This window comes from Cyanistes caeruleus, chromosome 12 (genome assembly GCF_971803275.1).
Source record: "Cyanistes caeruleus chromosome 12, bCyaCae1.hap1.1, whole genome shotgun sequence".
Classification (NCBI taxonomy): Eukaryota; Metazoa; Chordata; class Aves; order Passeriformes; family Paridae; genus Cyanistes; species Cyanistes caeruleus.
In genome coordinates, this window is record NC_141712.1 from 7,032,219 (window position 1) to 7,053,128 (window position 20,910).

Here is a 20,910-nt window from a genome sequence, read left to right on the forward strand (position 1 = left end):
CCCCGACAGGATGGGCTGGTTCTCTGCTTTCACAATCTTTCTCACCGCCCAGCCCCTCATCACAGCTCCAGCCTGGCTCCTGGGAGCTCCCCAATCTATTGGGAATCCAAATTCCCGTGGAATGTTCTGCAAACAGCCCCGAGCTCCCCACGCCACCCCGCTGTGCTCACTGAGTGAAACACTCACTGCTGATGTAGCTTTTCTTCAGTAAGCATCCCTAAGAAAACTCATCACCTAAATATCAGTGTTTTCCATGAAAATCTTATCCATAAATTTGATTCTCCTCCAGGATACATGATGTTGAAAAAAAAAGTGTAATTAAACACTGAAAATGAAAGTAGAGTAAATCCAGGATGTTCCAAGCCAAGCAAATCATCTACAATACTACTTTATTCAATGAATTCACTCTCTGTTGTGTCTTTGCTCTTACAACACATAAAGAAACCACAGACCTAACACTTTTTTTTTTAAAATACTAGCTGTAGACAAAAATAGACTGCTTAACTACATTTTTACTCTGCTGTTCTTGTTAGGTGTGGACACCCACACAAACTGCTAAATAAAAAATGTTTCTTGTTCCAGAATATATAAATTCACTTTGAAATTCCCTGTTGTTCCTTACAAAATTTGGTTTTAATGTATTTATTCTGCCCAGAGTAATCTCAAAAGCAAGTCCAGCTGAAGCACAAATGGTCAGGAAATCACTACATGATTTTTGTGGTTTTATTGGGAGTTTTTTTACCTCTTTAAAACCCACCTTAAAATGACTAGACTGGTGAGTGTCCACAGCTAGGACATCATGGAAGTGGGGGACTGCAGCTCTCACTGAAGCAGTGACCCTCTCCAGGCATTTTCTGCATTCAGGGTCCACGCATGAGGTTTCTCTGCAAGGAGCTCATTGCTGTGACAGGGCCTTAAATTTCATTTTCTTCAAATATGTGCACAAGTTTGAAATTTGCTTTGTATAAATACTTCTTGGCAGTGAAATGCAACTTCTCAAATAGCCAGTGAAAGAACGCAAAAGGAGCAGAAAGCAGGCCACAAGGAATGCAAACATTCACAGAAAATATTGTACATCATGTACCTAGTTCTGCTGAACATCATCATTAGGCCATTTCACTGGGATGCACAGCATTAGCAGCTCGTGTTGGTATTTTAACAAAACAATTAAAAAGGGAATATGTCACAGGAAGGGAAGCAGGGGGGAATCCAGGTAAAGAGAGATATTATTTTTGCATTATATATGATTATAATCCTCCAGAAAAGCCAAGTCTGCTCTCCTAGCAAGAGCTTGGGAGACTAAAGCTTTTACAATGCCAGCTCATATAGGAGTAAAAAGAAAGATGTAAAGCCTTTGCCAGGGCTTCCTATAGTGCAGTAGCTCCATTATTATTATTAAGTATCTTCCTTTCAAAGTTTCCTGGATTTCCTAAATGTAACAATAATTTTAATAATTACAAACCCGAGAATACTACTTCTATGGCCAACTGTGTTCCCTGTTTTCCTCCAAGCTAAAGCTCTGCTTTCATGTAATACATAAAAGAGCAATATTGCTCTGATGAACTAAGACACATGAAATATCTAATTAACATTAAAATATTGTCTCTTGTCATTAGCTTCATTTGCACTTTAAGTGTCAGTTCTTGAGAGAGAGGTTCAGAAGCAATGACCTGGCCCTTGAAAAAAAAAAAAAAAAAAATAGCAAGGAAGCAAGGCAGAAAAGAGAAAGAAATGCAGTGTAGGATACCAAGTTCCATACACAGCTGCTTTTCTTTTCAGGCTCAAAGCAGGATTTTCCATAAATGAGAGAAACTCTTCTTTCTCTTTTCCCACCTCCTACAGAGGAATGACTTCTGGCCATGGGAGAGGCAGGGGCTGATGGGGTGGCACCCATCCTGTCCCGTTCCCTGAGCACCCAGCTGCTGCTGTGGCTCAGCCAGCCTGGCCAGGGCTTGTCTGCTCTGGCTGAGAGCTCGTCCTGAGACCTGCACTCACCATCTGAAAGTGCCTTGGCCAGGCCACTGACTGGGTGGCACCTTTGAGGGGAGACATCCTGGGAATCTGCCCATGGGTCACAAAAACAAAACCCTCCCATTGGCAAATAAGCCAGCTTGACAACTCTAATTAATTTATTCAAACAGATAACCTTTTGAGATCACCCTGATGGGAGCAGGAAGGCAAAGGATGATCATTACTTTCATTTCAAACTGACCAGTTTGTTAATCAGGTTTTGATTATTTATGTTGCTAGGAGGTTTGTACCAAATGAGAGCTGTGTTTGTTTGTTTATTTATTTGCTTGTTTGTGTGTTTGTTTTGTACCTGGCACTGAAACATGACAGATCCCTTCACAGTGTACTTTAATCCCAACATCAGGGCACAAGGCTCACAAAACAGCATGGAAATGGATGTGGACAATTTCCAGCCTGAAAACTCCAGGTCAGGTGGAGCTGCACGTTCAGGGCTGGATTTTTTGGCTCTCCTGGACAGTGGGAAGTTTGTCTCATTAGAGGAGAGAGCTTAGCTGAGATACTTGGAGCAGGCGCTCGCCTCCAGCCGCCAGCAATTAACGTGTGCTCAGACAGGGGTGTTTATCTCTGGTCCATGTCTGCTAACAACTTTTTAAATTAAAATCTCAGGGTCTTAAGCAAGCAGAGAATTTTTACTGTGAAACAAAGGACGAATATAATTTCTACAATACAGCACCAATGCCATAAACAAAATAAACTTTCCTCCCGTCATCCCCTTAGAAAGACCCACTAATTCATTTGGAGTGTGATTGCTTTTTTCCTTTGTTCTCAGGTTGGCTAGTGAAATCTAATAACAGCTCTACAAATTACTCCTCTTTTTGGTCTTCCCTCTTCTTGGGAAGGCAGGAGTTCTGAGAAAAAGCACTGTCCTGTCCCCATTTCCTTGACCAGGAGAGTTCCCATCTGCTGGGGCCAGGGTGAGTTGCCTTTTGGAGCGTGCAGCCCCCTGCACCAGCCAGGGACTGTCACCCTTTCCTTCCCAAAGCTGGAGGAGAGCAGTCCCTGCTGCTGCCCAGGCCAGGGAGAACAGGAGAAAACCCACACATGTTTCATTGGAAACACCCTTCTTCCATAATTTGTAACTTCTGTGTGCTCTCTCTTGTGCCTGGACACCACGATTAAATGCCAAAACATGTAAAACTAATTGTGCCCAGGTAATTCCCTTAGTCAGCACGCCTCGTGGTTGCCTTGCTGTTATTCCTTGCCATTTGTAGGTCAGGATCTAATGGATGAGCTTTACAGGCCTGCATATTTCTTTTTGGAGTTCATTAAAGCCTGAAGCAATTGCACCTTAACATTTCCATGCAATTGCAAATTTGACCTCTGGCAAGGGGCCCTGCGAATCTATTCATTTCCAAACGGGTTATGATTTGTCGTCACCGGAAAGTTTTGGTGGGGGGAGCGCCTACCTCCGAGCCAGCTGCAGGAGACAGCTCCTGCCTGAGCCACAAGGACAAATGGAAACCGGGAGACAGCTCTGACACTTCTCAAAAACAGTTAATTATTTAAGAGACATCAAGTTTTTCGCATGTTAAAAATTGATGGCAAAACAACCGAACGCACCCTATGTTTGGTTAACACCTAAAATTTGACTTTGACCCTCTGGTGCCAAAGCAAAGAAATTCACAGTTAAAGCTTCATGTCTGGGCAATACTCTGTGTCTAACTCACACTGTTTTTACAAAGGGTCTGTGCACAATTTTAAGTGCCATATGTCCAGGGTAAGGAAGAAAAACAACAACAAAAATATAAATATCTACTTTTTTTTTTTTTCTTTTTAATAATACAGGGATTAAAATCTTTTAGAACATAATCTAGAGTAATGACTGTGTCTGATTATAGGTTTTTATTTTCCCTGGAGCTTCAGTTAATACTCTTTTAAACTATTATAACATGAGTTAAAGGTTGTTGAGCTTTGTTTGTTGCTTTGTTTGTTTGTTTCTTCTTTTTTTTTTTTTAATCCATTGAAATATATTAAGTTTGTGGAACAGAGACTCCTAAATCAATGCTGATGGCACATGTAAGGTGCAAGTGGCATATTCAAGGGATTTCTTTGGCTACAAATAATTAAAATTAGGTATTTTTACATTTTTTAACTGAAAAGTTCATTTCTCTTGATATCCTGATTGCAAGTGTCTCTAAGTGCAAGCATGTAAACTGAACAGGAAATTGCGTTTATTTTTGGGTATAGCATAGCTAAAAATGCCTCAACCACGGAGCAGAACCAGACTGGGAACAATTACAAGAGTAAGTCATGAGTTTGGAAAGACTCTTGGTCTTAAAAATCTTTTTTATCACTTCTCTAAATATGTGAAGATTCAGCTTTCAGCTGCAGGGATCTGTTATATTTTTGCATGATGGACTAAAGGTGTCTTTACTACAGGATGATGTTCTGTGTGTAGCTGCTTACAGAATGTGGTTGTCCCAGGAAACTTCAGCTAGCACAGTACCAGAGAGGCTATCCAAAATACAGATATAATCTGATTAAGTTGTTATTATTTAAAATCAATGCTTTAGCACCCACCAGAAGCAGCCAGCTGCACATGCATCATTCACCCCCAAGAAGTACTTCTCACTCTTCATAATAATCCATGACAGTGTATTAGTCCCTTCTTCAGTGCTCTACCTTCAGTTTCTCAGGTCTGAAAGTTTAATCCCTCAAATGGCTTCTAAAAATTTGAGATGTGTTGAGCAACAGCAGATAAAAAATTAATAAATTCATATGCTTATTTCTAAAACATTCACTAAGTCTGCATTTTGCCAACCAAACAAGCTCCCCAAATGAAACTTTTGCCCTTTTTATGCTTGTTCCAGGAGAATAAATCTAGTTTCACATGACTGAGTAAAATAGTTAATCAAGAGAAACTTCCTTTAATGTGTGACCATGACAGCATTACAATTTAGTTTAAAATTATAAAGGCAAGCCTTGGTCCAGGTCTGTGAAGCCACATTGAGATCTGTCCTCCCCTGATCCACAGGAAAATTATCAGCACTGTGGCTTTTGTTAAGTCTTTTCATGCCAGATGTCATTTTTCAGGAATGTACAGTAGTTATCTTGTAGTGAATGCAAACAAAGTTATGAAGTCTACAAATTAAAGTAAAGATGAATATCCTGTTCTTAGGCTAATGTAATATACATCATTCTATATTTCCATATCAAAATTTCATCTATTTTAATATAAAATAATTATACCAGATAGGATTTCCATCTCAGACCGTGACAAATGTCTTATTGCTACACAAGGCAGCACCTCTGGTGGTCCTCACCACCCTTCTTAGAGCAAAAGGAAATGAGCCCAGGCCGCTGCTGGGACCTGGGCCCTTCAGAGGCCACCCTTCAGTGGCTTTCAAATTAGTGCATGGCAGCCTGTGGGTGCAAAAACATTGCTGGCATGAGATTGTCTCAATGTCCAGCCTGGCTGGACACTCTCCGGATGCCCCCACGTGCAGTTTTTCAGTGATAGTCCTGAATTGGGACCTGATGGGGAGAGACTCCTAGCTCAGTCCTCATGCAGAGGAGCAGAGAAACTCTGGGCCTGTCTCCTCCAAAAGCTCCAGGGATGGAAATGAACCCCAGGCATGGAACGGAGACAAGGCTTCTCACCTCAATCAAAACTCTAGCTGTGCTAGCACAAAAGAAGTGTTGCCCTTTCTGTGAACATGTTGTTCTGCCACTTCTGGGAGCTCCTGGCTGCGGCCCAGTGGGGATTTGGGTGCACACACGGAGCGTGATGCAGTGCCATGAAATCCTGGCACCGCATCCCTGAAGCCCTGGAAGCATGGCAGCAATCTCAGCAGGGCAATCCACCCTGGCGAGATTCCTGGATGCTGCACTGACGCTGCAGATACTGTGATGCTTCACTTGCAAAGCCTGCTTGCTGGGAGCTGTCCTGGAATCCTCACAAAATGCTCCCAGGGCTTGCAGAGGTGTGTTCTGCACAAATAAAATCACCACGTTTTGCAACAACTCAGCTTTGGACATTTTACAACAATAAAGCTCAATTATGCAGTAACACCAGTGATGGAAAGAGGACAGCAGCATCACCATTCCTGTTGTCCCTTTGCTGCTGTTATCATTTTGTGTCTGGTTTGTGTGGCAAGGAGGGGTTCCAGGCTGGTTTCTGTGTCTGATGGGGCTGATGGCAGCAGCTCTGAGAGGGCCCCACGGCTGGGCCCATCTCCGATGGTGGCAGTGCAGCAGCTGCAGAGAGGAGTGAGGATACGTGAGAGAAACGCTGCAGGCACCAGGTCAGCCAGGAAGGAGGGGCAGGAGCTGCTCCAGGTGCCAGAGCAGAGATTCCCCTCTGCTCAAAGCGCAGCCCATGGTGAGGCAGCTGTGCCCCTGCAGCCCATGGAGATCCACAGGGGAGCAGAGATCCCCCTGAAGCCTGTGGAGAGCCCCACACTGGAGCACTTCATGTAAAAGTGCAGCCCGTGGGAAGGACTCACGTTGGAGGAGTTCCTGGAGACACTCCTTGGTGCCTCCCGTGGGAGGACTCCGTCCTGGAGCAGGGGAAGGGTGTGAAGGCTCCTCCTGCTGAGGAGGAAGGAGTGGCAGAGACAATGTGTGATGGTCTGAGCACAGCCCCTCTCCCTGCCCCTCTGGGCTGCTGTAGAGGGGGAGGTAGAGCAGATCTAGACTAAAGTTAAGCCTGGGAAGAAGGCAGGGGTGGGGGAACATGCTTTTAAACTTGGCTTTATTTCTCATTATCCTACTCTGAATTGATTGGTAAAAAAATATTTTTTTTCTGACTCTGTTTTGCCTGTGACAGTAATGGGAAAGTGATCAGTCCCTGTCCTTATCTTGACCCATGAACCTTTCTTTATATTTTGCCTTCCCTGTTCAGCTGAGGAGAGGAGTGACAGCCTGGCCTTGATGGGCACCTGGTCTGTCCCCACCAGGGTCAACCCAGCACACACATAAAATGGATATATCTGTTATCACCCATATCAAAGGCAACATGAGGGGCAGCAGAGGGATTTAGAGACACTTAGTAACAGTAAAGTGGTGACAATACAGGGATGTTGTTAGGAAATAGCAAAGTATTACTTTGGCAGATGAATAATTTGCGCCCCAAAGCCATTGTGAGCAGGAAGGGACCTCTTGTTAAGCTACTTCTGTCCACTGGGCTCTAAATGTCATGCAAATAAATAAGGAAATGACAGGTATTTTTAAATTTCAGAAAATTCTGCCTCATTTTCCCATGGAAATGAATTTCAGAGTTTAATCACAAGTTGAGCAAAGGCAACACTCCTTTTTACCTGCCCACTGTTGGTTCTAATGAAGGCATTTAGAGGCTCCATGCAGAAGAGCAGCTCATTCATCTTCAATTCCTATTTCGAGTTTTTCTAGTACTCAGTCTCTTCCTCTGCAGGATGAACCCTCGAGTGCTCAGCACTGGAAGTGATCATTCCAAAGGCAGCACAGATGCACTGCTGCCTGCAGGACATGGCTGTGACATTGGTCCCCCAAGAGAAAGCACCAAGTCATGTAGAGAAGCCAAGTCAGTGCTCCTGCCTCTGAAGGAAATAACTAACTCGCTGTCATGTCCCTAGCGAAATCTGAAGGGACTGTGATTTGAGGAGTGGATTTCTGAGTACTCTGCTTTGCCAGTACGCACTATTTCTGTCTTTCTTTTTTATTAACTACAACTAAATGAACCTCAAAAATTATCTGGACTGAATGACAACAAAACAAACTAAAATTAGTAACAGCATACTCATTGCCTAGGGCAGCGCTGAACTGATGGCTGATGTGATGGTGACAGACAAATCCTTATTCCCATTCTAAATTCTGTCTACTAAATAAATAAGTAATGCCATCAATAGCATTTCCAGATATTGCATCCACCTCTTTCAACTTTTACACTATTATTGTATTGCTTGACTAACTCTGCAGCCTAGCTGGGTACCTGGTCTGACTCAGAAGTAGCACCACAGCAAATAAACTCATGAAGGATAAGTTAGTGTGAGGTATTTGATGGATAATATCCTATATTAGTCCTCAGAAGAAATCCAGTACTTGTTATGTCTTTTATTCCTCTACGCCAACCTTCTGTAGTGTGGAAATACTTTCTAGATATTCCTGATGTATCTCCTTGTTTCTCACTTATTTTTTTTTTCATATCAGCCTTAATAACAAAAAGAAAAAAAAAAAAAAGTATCTGAATAGCAACTTATCTTGACAGAAAGACAAGCAAGAGAAAAAAAAACAACATAGCCTGTCATATCAGAAATAGCTAATTAAAGATCTGGGAAAAAATATATCTGGATCTAGGCAAAGTTACCTGTACATTTCAAACTTTTTAGGCAGATAAACTGAGTTGTCCTATTTCGGTATCTTTGGATTTCTCAGTGACTGAAGCCATATTTTTCTGTTTTTATTCATTAGAAACCCCTTTTATAAGGACACGATTGAATCTGAAGCGTTTGAACACAACATGCTTCTCCCACTAGCAAGAAAAATGCTGCTTGCCTGCCCTGCTGCAGAGGGGCTTCATTCAATACCACTTCTAAATCATCTCCTATTGTCCCAGAATAAAAACCCCAGAAAAAGATAAAATAAAAAAATGTATTACATGGCTGGATGTGAGTACTTCCTAATTTTAGCAACTTTTTGAGTAATATCCATTTAACTTCCCCTCTGACACCTCTGCTTTTCTCTGGTTTCATTGGTACCAGCATTGTTCATCCTGGGGATTGCTCATGGAGTAGCAGGAGAGCTGAGAGCCAGTCTCACAGCTTGGCTGGGCTCCCTCTTCTCATCATCCATCAGGATGCAGTGGTGGGATCCATCCCCTTGATAAATGTACCTCTAAGATTCCCCTCATATAATTAGGCCACAGTATAGTCCCACTGGGGCATCTGATGAGTGCAGCCTCGCTCTCTGAGCTCCTTTCTACAGCTGGTACTTCCTGATGAGGTTTTCTGAAACCCCACAGCTGGGGTTTGAGGCTCTAAGGTATTGCAGCACTTCTTTTCCCAGAAAAAAAAACTGGGAAAAGTTTTTTTCTGAGCTAGGCACACTATCTGTGAAAAACAGTCAAGATGAATAGATTCAAATCTTATAGAAGGAGATTTCTGTAAAAAGTCCAGCACATGCTTTGTAGCACACTTAGATATAAGAAGTCTGATTTTCATGGAGGTATGTAATGCCCCTTAGGCAATTATTCCTAAAATCATGCTATATTATGGACACAACAGTGTTCTCTGTGAAGGAAATGCACAGAGCTCACACCTTCCAGAGTCTGACTGCCCTGGTGGGACTCAAAAATGTTCACTGTGTTCTTTGTATGGCAACTTGGCTTTGTTTTTCTTTGTCCAGGGCTGCCCTCCAGTGCAGCCATCCAACAAGGCTGGATGGCTGATACCTCTGTGGTGTGTGTTCAAAGGATTTACAGCATCAGAGACAACTCATCAGCTGTATGTAGACTTATTCCTCTGGCTATCAAGATCTTCAGAAAAGGCTAACAAGCCCCAAGGCCTTCAGCTCAGGGTGCCTTGCTTAGGACTATTAAAAGGAATCTGGCTGGTGTCCAGAATTTGTTGAGTGCACAAGGTTTTGCAGCTTTGCAAAATCAGTTTACAGCATAACAAAACCCTCACTGGGAAAACTCACCAGGCTCTAGGAATCTGTGTGGTGTTAGACAATTTAGTAGCAGCATTAACCTTGCCATAAAAATGTGAAGATCTTCATCTAGACATGCTTTTAGCAGTTATAAAGATGTACAGCCCTTTCACAGTGGATAGAAATGTTGGGTTTGGGTCACAGAAGTCCTCAGCTGGATTAGAGTCCAAGGTGGTGCTAAAGCTATAAATACATACATATATGTACACACACACACAATCCTCTTCTGCATCACTTTGCATGAGTGCTCTGAACCATTTGTTATGCAATGACCCTGAAGGAAATCCATGAGGGCCAAACAACTGATAATAATGAAATAGAAAAGCCAGAAAACCATATACCTTCTAGGAGGTAAGGAAGAGAGGAGAACCATTGGGTAATTCACTGAATCCATTTATTTTGATACTACATGAAAACTCCACTTAAAAAACTGTGCTATAGAAGACATCTCAATTGCATTTACTTCCATCCTTAACTTGGAGATGCAGGAATACTTTGAGATACAGAGGTCAGTTCACAGTTGCATACAGAGCTGATGCTTTCTGCTTTTACTAGTATCTTCATTACATTCTTGTGCAGCATGAGCTTATCTATTTATATGTACCTGTTTGATTCAGGAAAAATAAGTTTTGGGTTGCATTTGTTTAATTTAAAGGGAAATTAAAGGGCTCTAAAAACAATGAAATCAACAAAAATGAGATTAAGGTGGAGACCAGTTAGAAATTACTCTGCCAAAAGACACATAAAGATGTCTGTATGTTTCAGTTAAGAATATTATTTTTTCCAGACAATGATATATTAAATAACAGACTTTGTAAACCTTCATGCTACTAAACTGTTTAATGCTAAGAAGTCAAATCGATAAGGTGCTTTTACTGGGCCTTCACTCCATTCCATAGCCAGATGGATTAAGGTGAAGGAATAAAAACATGCTCTGAGGATGTAATTGCTGTGACTTGTACCTGAGTCTCCCCAGAAATTTAGAGTTTGGAGGAGACAGCTCTCCTGGATGCACTGTCTTGGCACTTTCCCAGGAACAGTTCTGGTAGAAGAAAGCCATGAGTGAGAACTACCAAAAGCTGAAGTGGCACTGGGATGCTCCTCCATGTATGGTCCTTGCTTCTGGGCCTCAGGGGTTTGCAGAGGTCCAGGCTGCCCTCCGAACCAAAAAACCTTTGTTCTTTTCCTAGTAGAGAAAAATTGGTTGAACCTACCCCGTTCCTCATTCCCCTTTTGGAAAGGGAAAGAAGCATTGAACTTCTGGAGCCCTTATACAACTACTGACAAATGGCAATTGGTGAGTTTTACCCATGGCAACCAGAGGGGTGATGAGGCACAAGTGGTCACTTGTGCATTGCAGTAGTTTTGCTATAGCCTAATCAATGCTTATTTGCTTTGATTCTTCCTAGCAGAGAGCAGAGGTTGCATGGGCAGACCATTGAAACAATCAAATAATGGATTTAGGCAAAGAATTTGTGACTTTATATTGGCCAACAACAGAAATGAACTGCAATTATTTTGATATTTGGGGTGGTCATATTAGTACCAACAATATTTAAGATGAACTTCAAAAGATGTCTTTGTCAATTGCTGAAATAAAAAGGTCCTTCCTGTCTTTGTGTTATATTTCATTACAATGTATGATTACCTGTCCAGAACAGATCTCTTAGAAGGGAGCAAGAGCTATTGTCAGATTAACTAGAGCCATATGTCTGCAGCATAAATCCATGTAATGGAGGGAGCCACGTACCTGGGAGGGTGGATGGATGCCCCAAAGAACAGAGAGTGAGAATAGCTGCTGAGCTGGAAATCCAGGAACCTCTTTACCAGCTGCAGTCTTGCACTGTTTGATAACACAGCATTTGAGTTTGCATTTAGGCAGAATCAAGCTTGGTGTCATGCTTTGGGGTCTGGATCCTGCAGAGTGATGCACCAGTCCATGGCAATAGACTGCTTACTCTGTGGCAGTTTTAATCTGTAGGCTTTCACATGCTGTCAGGAGAGCTTGTGCCTTGCACAGATTCTGAGTCAGGTCTGCACATCTCAGAGGGCTCTGATGGGAAATTGAGCATGACCAACACGCCCAGGAGAACCACTGGACAAAAATGGTGCTCAGGACAGCCTCAGTGCACACCTCAGAACCCTCTTTCTGGGGCAGAGTGCTTATAATGAAACTCTGCAGAGGGGTTTGCCCTGAGAACTGCTCAGCCTCCGAGGCAAGTCCTGGGTGCAGGCACTGCTCCTTGTCAAGGATGCGGCCCTGTCTAAACCAGGCTAATTATTAAGTCATCTCCTTCCCATTAACTTGTGAGGAAAATTACCCTTCTGAGTTTGAATGACAGAACAGCATTAAGAGTATGCACCTTTCTTTTTTTTTTTTTTTTTCTTAAATCAACCAAACAGAAAATTCACAATGAGGATGATCTTGTAATTACACACACGTCAGAACAGAGTATGATAGTTTGCTCAGATTTCTTTGAACGTTTCTTTAGGAGAATTTGGGAGGAGAAAGGGAGGGAAACATTCATTGTAAATCAACTTTGGCATGAAACTTTTGTAAAAAGGTGCCCAACATGCATTACATTCTTTGTTCTGTGTTTTTCCTACATATAAAGCCTTGACAACCTGCTATTCTATGATTGATGCACTTATTTCTTCTAAAGTATCACTAACCAAGCATATCATTTTTATACAGTAAGTGTGTATTCAATTTCCTACAGTTTGACTGCTAAACAGGCTCAATGGTAAAACAAATATATACTGCTGCAGTGCACTGTTCAGGGGGACCAATAGAAAACTTTGGAATATTTTTCATTTGTGTTCCCTTTGCTTTTAGTGGCAATGAAATCACAGCAGGGGCACATGCTAACCATCCATATTTTTGTGAAAGTTGTACTGTCATTGGGTGAAGTCTCCAACTACTGCAGACTTTGTACAATGTTAATAGGAATATTATGATTCATATATTCTTGCACAATAAAGCAGAATGACATATCAGGTTTGCAGGCTCTCCTGACAAGGTATGAGGTATTTATCTGGGTTTGTACACCACAGGCTTATCAGCCAAGTATCTGAACGACTATTGACATCATTATCATTCATAAATATAAACTGAAAGAAAAAGAATTCAAACTCCTGTAGGCTTAGCATTGGATCCCTGGCACTCCTGGACTGGAGGATAATGGATCTATGAGAATTCATGTATGTTTATGATGTACGAGGCATTTCAGCTGACATTGAATCAGGTCAGTGGGTCCATTGGACAGGATGCAATGTCAATGGAACTGTTATGTATTATTGATGTCAGTCACAGAATAGATAAAAACATTAGCAAAATAGCTTTCATTGCCATTTCTTTTCTTTTTTTTTTTTTCCTCAAATGACAAAGACACCAGCCCTTATTAAACACAAGAGGTCTCCAATGTTTCTGATCCTTAAACACTTCTGACTTGGAAAAAACTTAGGAAATTAAAATTAGAATTGACAAAACAATATTTTTATATAAGAAGAATGGCTTAACTCCTTTCACTTACATTTTCACTTGTGGAATTAAGTTTTGCCTGTAAAAGAGAAATCTACTCACTTTAGGTCCACTTCTGCAAATTGTTAGGCATATCACTACATTTTTGCATATCTCGAGGTTATGCATCACTGTATCAATGTATCACTATACCAATGAATCTATAGGAATAATTCTTATTTACACTGAAAGCGACTTTAAGCTGCTTGGTCTGTGACACTGAAGCACATATTAGCACTTCTTCACTTTCACTGCCAAAGACGTGAAAAGATTGTCATGCAAATCACACCCAATGGACTACACAGATACTTACAGTAAAAGGACATGTAAAAATTAAAAGCTTTTAACATGGTTTATACCTATTTTACCCAATCTCTTATGTCTGTATTATGCATTGCTCCCTAGACATGCAAACCACTTCGGCTGCTGCCTAATTCTGACCCATTCCTAAATTAACATCCTCAAGCCCCACCAAAATCAGAGGTGCATTTTAAACACCAGGTTAAAAATAGGTATGTACGAATAAATATTTACAGGATTTAACACTTTATGAGGAGGGAAATAACCACTGTGGGGCATGCCACCCAAAGACTACAGACAGTTTCTTGGCATTCCAGATTATCCCAGTCCCTTCAGTGACATTTAAAAACTCAAAGCAAGTAAGTAACACCATAAATTTCAACAGGGCTCTGCATGCTGAAATACAAGCACTTAAAGGTTGCACAGCTTCAAAGCACAAACCATACATTGCATTTGCCAATCAGCTCCACAGAGGGAGAGGGAAAGGTATTTGCCTAATTTAAGTGCTTAGAGTTGTTTTGTGCTCATGCCTTAGGTGGGCCCATCTGAGATTTACACATTTACTCCTACACCCTTGGAAGACAGCTTCATTCAGAGCAACATTTAGCAAATTAAAATTTTTATTTTTTTGTAAAGATTATGACCTCAATTAAATATGATGAAGTTAAAGGAAATGCATTCCAAAACTGATGTGTCTCTTTGCTTGTTCCTGTCAAATGAAGGGTTTATTTGATACTTCACTATGGTAAAGATTTGTCCTATTACTTAATTTCACCATGATGTTCAGAACATCTTGTGTCAATAGGTAACATTTGGGCACAGAAGCCTCTCAGGAATTCCAATATTAGACATTTGAGCCCTTGTCAGTAAACTGGCCTCATCTCTGAAACTGCAGGAATTTACAAAGTAAGGAGTTTTAATAGTGACACACCCTGATTGAGACTTTGTTGATTTTCACAATAATCCTATTTTAAAAATATTTTTCTTGTACCCATCCCTTGCAACTTGTCTTTGCTCCTTAGTTCTTTGTTTTGAACTAGGAATGCTTATAGCGTCATTAAAACTATAATTTGAATATTGAAACTGTTGCCAAAGATAGGCTACCACTACATAAGTGTTATCTTCAGAAGTGAAAGCAGAGTAATAATCCTTCTCTCCCTCCCAAAGAGATACCACTAATTAGGAATTCTTTGATCCCACTGTCTCTGAGCAGAGACTGCTACAGGAAAGGTCATCAGGCCCCTGGCACAAGTATTCAACCTCTTACATGTAAGTGGACCAGGTTTCATAAAATATCGTGTCATTTCTCTGAATAATTTATTTGAATAGTTGCTGTACCCATCTTGGGTACCCAGCCTCTACCATTTATTGCATTTGGTGTCAGTTCCACAATTCTCTCCTAGCTCTGGGTCAGAAACAAACATCAACCCATAAACCTTCTTTAGGTTTCTTCACTGGTGGTGCAATGTGCTGGCTCCCCTCCCTTGGTCCCAGATGGATTTAAAGGATGCAACAGCCACAGGAAAGTGTGAGAGGTGGTTTTTGGCTTTGTCTCATGCTCCTAACAATGCAAAAACCAAGCAAAACTGCAGTGGGTGATTCTTCTGTGCATGTTTCAGACTTTCCCCTGGGTGGGTGAGAAAAAGTCATTTGCCTCTGTGTCCCCACTGCAGAGGCTCCCCCCAGCCCCAGCAGCACGGACAAGGTGAGCTCACCCTGCAGGAGCCAGGCTCTGCCCACAAGCTGGCAATGCAGTGGATTTCATATGCACATACATAGAGTTATGGATATAACTCTATATAACAAAGACTGCACACTATTTGTTCCCTTTCTCGGGTCTTTTCTTCCCTGCTAGCAAATGGCTGTTGCAGTTAATCTAAGGAGATCCCTCCTAGGTTCTCTTTGCTCACAAACCCTCTTGTGCTGTAAAACAGATAACAGAAATTTTTTATGGCCAGGTTCTTAAAATATTTTTAAACTTGTCCTCCCCCCCTGCCCCAAGCTTTTTGATGTAAGGAGAAAATCTCACACAGTGCCTACCCTTATCTCCCCAAGAGAAAACAAAGAGAGTTAAAGGCAAATGTCTTCTGCAGAGACTGCCTTTTCTGTGCTGTTCTCCCCACTGTGTGCCAAATAATGGCATCTGTTCCTGCTGTTCTTTAGTTCCCCCATCCAGCCTGTTTTCAACTTCCTGCGAAAATTTGTGGTTCTTAAATCCAAAGGTCACGTTTTAACACTTAAGTTCAGTTTGGAAGGATTTGGATTTGTTTCTCATAATTTTTTTCCCCCCAGTTTTCTTTTGTGAGTAGACAAAAGGCTTTCACCCCGTCTTTGCATTGCCTGTTTTACAGACTCCAGCATACATCTCTGCAATTCGGGTTAATACTCTGCGAAATATCCACTCACGTATTGACGAGCATTAAAGGATTGCTCTTTCCCTGCCTTCTGCCAGGGTTCAGCGTGTTGTTAGCAGCACAAGCTCCTCTCACACAGCCCTCACTCTGTGATCAGTCTGCACTATAGAGGAATTCCCTCTGCCAGGTCTGCAAAGAATTCAAGCTGTATGTAAACAAAGACACATTTCTAAGCAGAGGTTCTTACAATGAACAGCCAAAATTCTGCTCAGTTATGGACGATGGCTTTCTGCAAGACGAGGTGAACGCAGATCACCTAATTACTTTTTCTTATTCGTTCAAGTTGAACACAAACTGGGATCTCAGAGCTGAAATGCCAGTGAGAAAACTGGCTTTCTGCATTTTACAGGAGGGAGGCCGAGCTGGTTTGATTATTGATGTATTGTAGGCCTCTGTTTATTCAGTATTTCCCTAAAATATAATTTTTAAAAGTGTATATTTACTGACCTAACAGACTCCCTGAGAGATTTTGAGGTATAATTTTAGAGAGACAGGCAGGGAATCAAAGGCTAATACCTAACTTTCTACATTGACAGAAAGAAAAAATAAAGGCCAAGATCTCCATAGTTTCATTTCTAAAATTAAGAAAAATAGTCCATGCACATTACTGGATGTTTATTTCTGTGCCAAGGAACTGGGCTACTCTGCAGAGCACTGGGCAAGAGCCAGAGAACAGGATTTGGGGTTCACACCGCCTGTGTCTACCACACCTTCAGCCTGAGACTATCTTTTCTGTCTGAAAATTTTTCTGGCAAATGCCACATTAGAGTTAAAGGGAAAAAAATAACCTGAGATGGGTAAGGATTTAATGATGTAATTTGAAAGTGTTTTGTATGTTTGATTTCCGCTCATTTGAGGAAGGGAATAAACCTCAGTTGTTTGGTGGTCTGTGCTGGCTCCCAAGATTTTCTCTGCCCTTGATTCACAGGAGTAGGCAGAAGCCTTCATGTCCTTTAGTCTGCACACCCTGTGGGTCTGGCATGGTCTCTCTCATTTGGTCTGAGAATCAGATGCTATTTCTGGTCTGAAGACATTTGTTCTCAATTGCCTACACAGTTCAATAGGATTTTAGGGTACATTTGTTAGGGATTATAAAGCACCTAAAGATGTATCAAGTGGAAGGGTCAATACAAGATCAGGCTGTATTGTGTTACAGCGTGTTGCATTATGTGGTACGTCTCAATTCGCTGTTGGAAACCAGATGTGGCAGACAAGCCCAGCCTATTTTTTGAACATTTGTAGATAACTTTGAATTATGTCATCAGTGTTTAAAGATTTCCACAAAGATTTCAAGAAGTAGGTTTTCTCAAGTCTTCCAATCACTATCAAAACCTCAAATTCTGCTGGGTAATTGAAACACTCTATCCCAATCCAAAAAATAATAAGCGTAAAGAGAACGCTTTCATCTTTCATTCATAATATATACGGAGCATGGTATGAATTTGCTACCTGTAAGGTGTATTGAATTTTTAATCATCTATATATTTATGGTAAAGAGTAACACATTACTTCTAGCACACAAAAGCTTATGGCATACGATTATCCTTAATTAATGGGTAACTGCAAAGCTTTATTATTCAATGAAACTGATTTATTATCTTAATTCTCCGACGTTCTACTCCATGTTTCCATTGAAACCATTGTTTGCACCATGGTAACCAGTAACCACCATGTGTACGTGATCCCTTTTATGACCTATACGTAATTAGATGATATTATTTTCTTAAAGCTGAAGTGCTGCCTGTGCAAGTGGCCTGGCTCCCAGCCCTGCAAGCGAGGGCCGTGGCGTTTCTGCCATAACCGTTTCAGTGTATCGCTATAACCCGCGCCCGTTTCCTCCCGGCGGTCCCGCGCGCATCCCCGCTGTCCCTCTCCCAGCACCACGGCGTGCCTGCCTCCCTGTCCCTGTCTCCTGAGCCTGGCACAGCTAGTTAACTGAAAGGACGTGAGAGGAGCTGAAAGCCAGTGGGTGTCGAGCTGCCTGGTGGAGAGATCCCCAGCTAATTGCTAGTCCTAACAGGCACAATTAGCCGCTACAAGCCCTTTGAGATGGCCCTGGGCTCCTCTCAGGTAACAGCCATCACTAGATAAAGGCTGAAATACGCTGCATTTAGAGAGACACTTGCAGACAGGGATGTCACAGGCTGCCAATTATGCTCTGCCTGTACACAGTCACTTCCAAGAACCAGACAAGACACATACACCTGAAGTTAAAGGGACAAGATGTGTACTATTTTGAACTACACAAGTGTGGGGCACGTGAAGATGTAACCCTTCTCAATTTAGGTCGTGTCATCTTTTCAATTATCAGTTTTCGATCAAGTTCTGCAGCATTTTTGAACATTTGCTGCAAGCAGAAAGTCCTGGAAAGCTCAGCAGGAGAGGGCTGCTTATATTTTTTGCTGTTTGTGATGTTGCTTTAAGGAAAGTTTCACCATCACCACGCAGTTGAAAATGGCTTGACAGGCCTCCCTTAACCAAACAGTGATGCTCTACCTGATGGGACTGCAATCCATCTATTCCTCACAGAGGAGGAATTAGCATATGTAAGGTTACTTCTGAAATTAGTGAGTGTCCCCCATTTATCCATTAAAAAAATTACCTTTTCTGAGCATCTCTGACATGACATTCTTCCTCTCAAAAAATGAACTTCTGTACAAAAACCGCAGCCTAGAAAGCCTGAAAAAAACCAACACATCAGATTTTGAGAATGATCAGAAGAAAATGGGCAGTTTCAGGTATCTATCACAACACAGGACTCCAGCAACAGCATCCTACAGAAAATCATTATAGATCAGTGCATAAAAATTCAAATGTTTCAAAGTCGGGGACTCCAAGAATTTCAAGATCTAAATCTAAATTGTGGTCATTTGTATTGAAAAACGATTTCCAAGACATATAATGAGCAGAAATTCTGGCCCCTGAATAAACCTTAGTCACTCACCTTCCACTTGTGCACCCATTTTAAAAGAGATTCAAAAAAACTGTACACAAAACTTCCTCTGAAGAAAACTTCTTACTTTGTTGCTCTGAGAACTGAAATGATTCCACTGCTTACCTTCAGGTCATGTACCTCCTGCCCTTCTGATCAGATCTCCAGCATGACTAACAGCAGGTTCTCCTGGTATCCATCAAAATCTGTCACACTACCTGTGGCAAATCAAACTAAAATTCAATATTAAGAGATTTCTATTTATTTCTTATTTAATATCTTAAACACCTCATATTTATTCCTTTTTCTAATAGCATCTTAAAGATAATCTTCCAAATGATATCACATCTAATATTCAGAATTCAGCTTCCCAGATCCAACTGATACCACATAGGAATGGCTCTTTCTGTTTAGAAAGCTTGAAGATTTAAATATAAATTTCTATTTTTTAAGACTCACTTTAAATTTTCCCAAGAGCTTTTTGATCTTAATATGGAAACTATGCAAAGACTCTAATTACTAATTATGGAATAGTTAAATTCTGTTAAAGGATAAAAATTACTTGACACAGTTGGTTTCACCTCCCTAGAATTAACAATGAAGCTCCACATGAAGGCTCTTAGGTTTTGTTGAGATCTCTGTATTCTTACCTATGTGGGAAGAAAAGGAGACCAATGAATGGATCAGCAAAATATGTTACCTGCTCTTAGACTTTTCTGATAAAGATCTGCTGATTGATAATTCAGTGCCAGTTTGCTTGACCAAATTCCAAGTAAAAGAACCCAGAGAACCTGTGTCATTTCCAGTGTTCATTTTAGATTCCAGAAGCATTTTATTAGTTTGTTACAAACAAGTTTGTTTTCCTTATAAAAACAAGAGTGGACGTCTTTGAAATATATGCAAAATCAACATGCTAATATTTGATTGCAAACCAAGGAACAATCAAAAAAACTAAAAGGAAAGAATGAGTGCTCTATTATTAAAATAGCAAAATAAATAGATATACATTTTTTCCTTTTTACAGATACATTTGCAACCAAATTAGCAACAAGATCTCCTCCAGTATAAATAAAAAAGGCTTGCACTTACCTATTAATTAAGAATAATGGAATGCCATAAGCTTTTGTGTGCTAGTGGTACTGTAATTTGTTACTCTTCTCTACAATAAATATATAGCTGATTAAAAATGCAGTGTGGCTTACATACATTAAATTCATACTGCACTGTGTATTGATTCCCTTTGCTCATCCTGGTAGTCCACTGCATTCAGGGCAGGAAGGTTTTGACCCTCTCAGGCAAGGAAGAAAAGCCTCTACCAAGGCAGATAGGTTTAGGAGCACAAATCTCCCAGGCTGAGATCATCAGTTGTTCTGATCAACTCACCCAGAAACTCCTGCAGCCTTTCCACACCACAGAGGGACAACAAACCAGAGCCAGCTGGTCTCCCCTGGGACAGAGGGAGTTTCCCACCTCCCTCTCAAGCCATCAGCTTTGGAGGTTTTAGGGACCGAGAAGGGCTCACAGAAAGCAGGTTCTCCTTCTCAGCTCAGAGGTTTGGTCCATGGCTCTGGTGTCCCACCTCCAGCTGTGAGTTATCAAAGGGAATTACCACCTCTAGCTTTCCTCCTTCCCTTCCTCAAAAGTCAGGGACAGAAAAACACCGTGGAATATATCTGGTAATTTGTACAGCAGAGGAGAAGCAAATGTACCAAGGATAATGTCCTGGCAACAATGAATTAAATTTCCCAAGCAAATTAACAGACAGGGAACTTGTGATCTCCTCTGGGAAAAAAAAAAAAAAAATAAAATTAATTACGAGAATCAGGTGACTTCTTATTCCTGTGAGAAACAGGATTATTGTGCCCACCACTGTGTGTGCTCCTCAAACATTCTGCTGCCTATGGCTTCACACAGCATTGCAGCATTGGGGTCTTTTAACAAATTGACTAATTAAGCCCCAATCACTCCAGGTGTTGTTACATCAAAGTAAATATCCCAACTGTCCTTTTCATGGAGACCACACCTGAACTCAGAAATTATTATTTACATGTGCAATTTAAACCAGATGCATTTTAAATATGCAATAATAT

The 20,910-nt window shown here is 41.2% G+C and overlaps 1 long non-coding RNA gene across 1 annotated transcript; it reads right to left on the bottom strand.

Annotated features, from left to right (window-relative positions):
- Positions 1–10,031: 10,031 nt before the first annotated feature.
- LOC111934355 (uncharacterized) lies at positions 10,032–20,206 on the bottom strand. Its single transcript, XR_015275345.1, has 6 exons — positions 19,910–20,206; positions 19,383–19,470; positions 18,947–19,038; positions 18,491–18,567; positions 11,405–11,497; positions 10,032–10,840 (listed from the first exon to the last, which is right to left on the bottom strand). It is a non-coding gene; the product is annotated as an uncharacterized LOC111934355 (long non-coding RNA).
- Between the last annotated feature and the right edge of the window lie 704 nt (positions 20,207–20,910).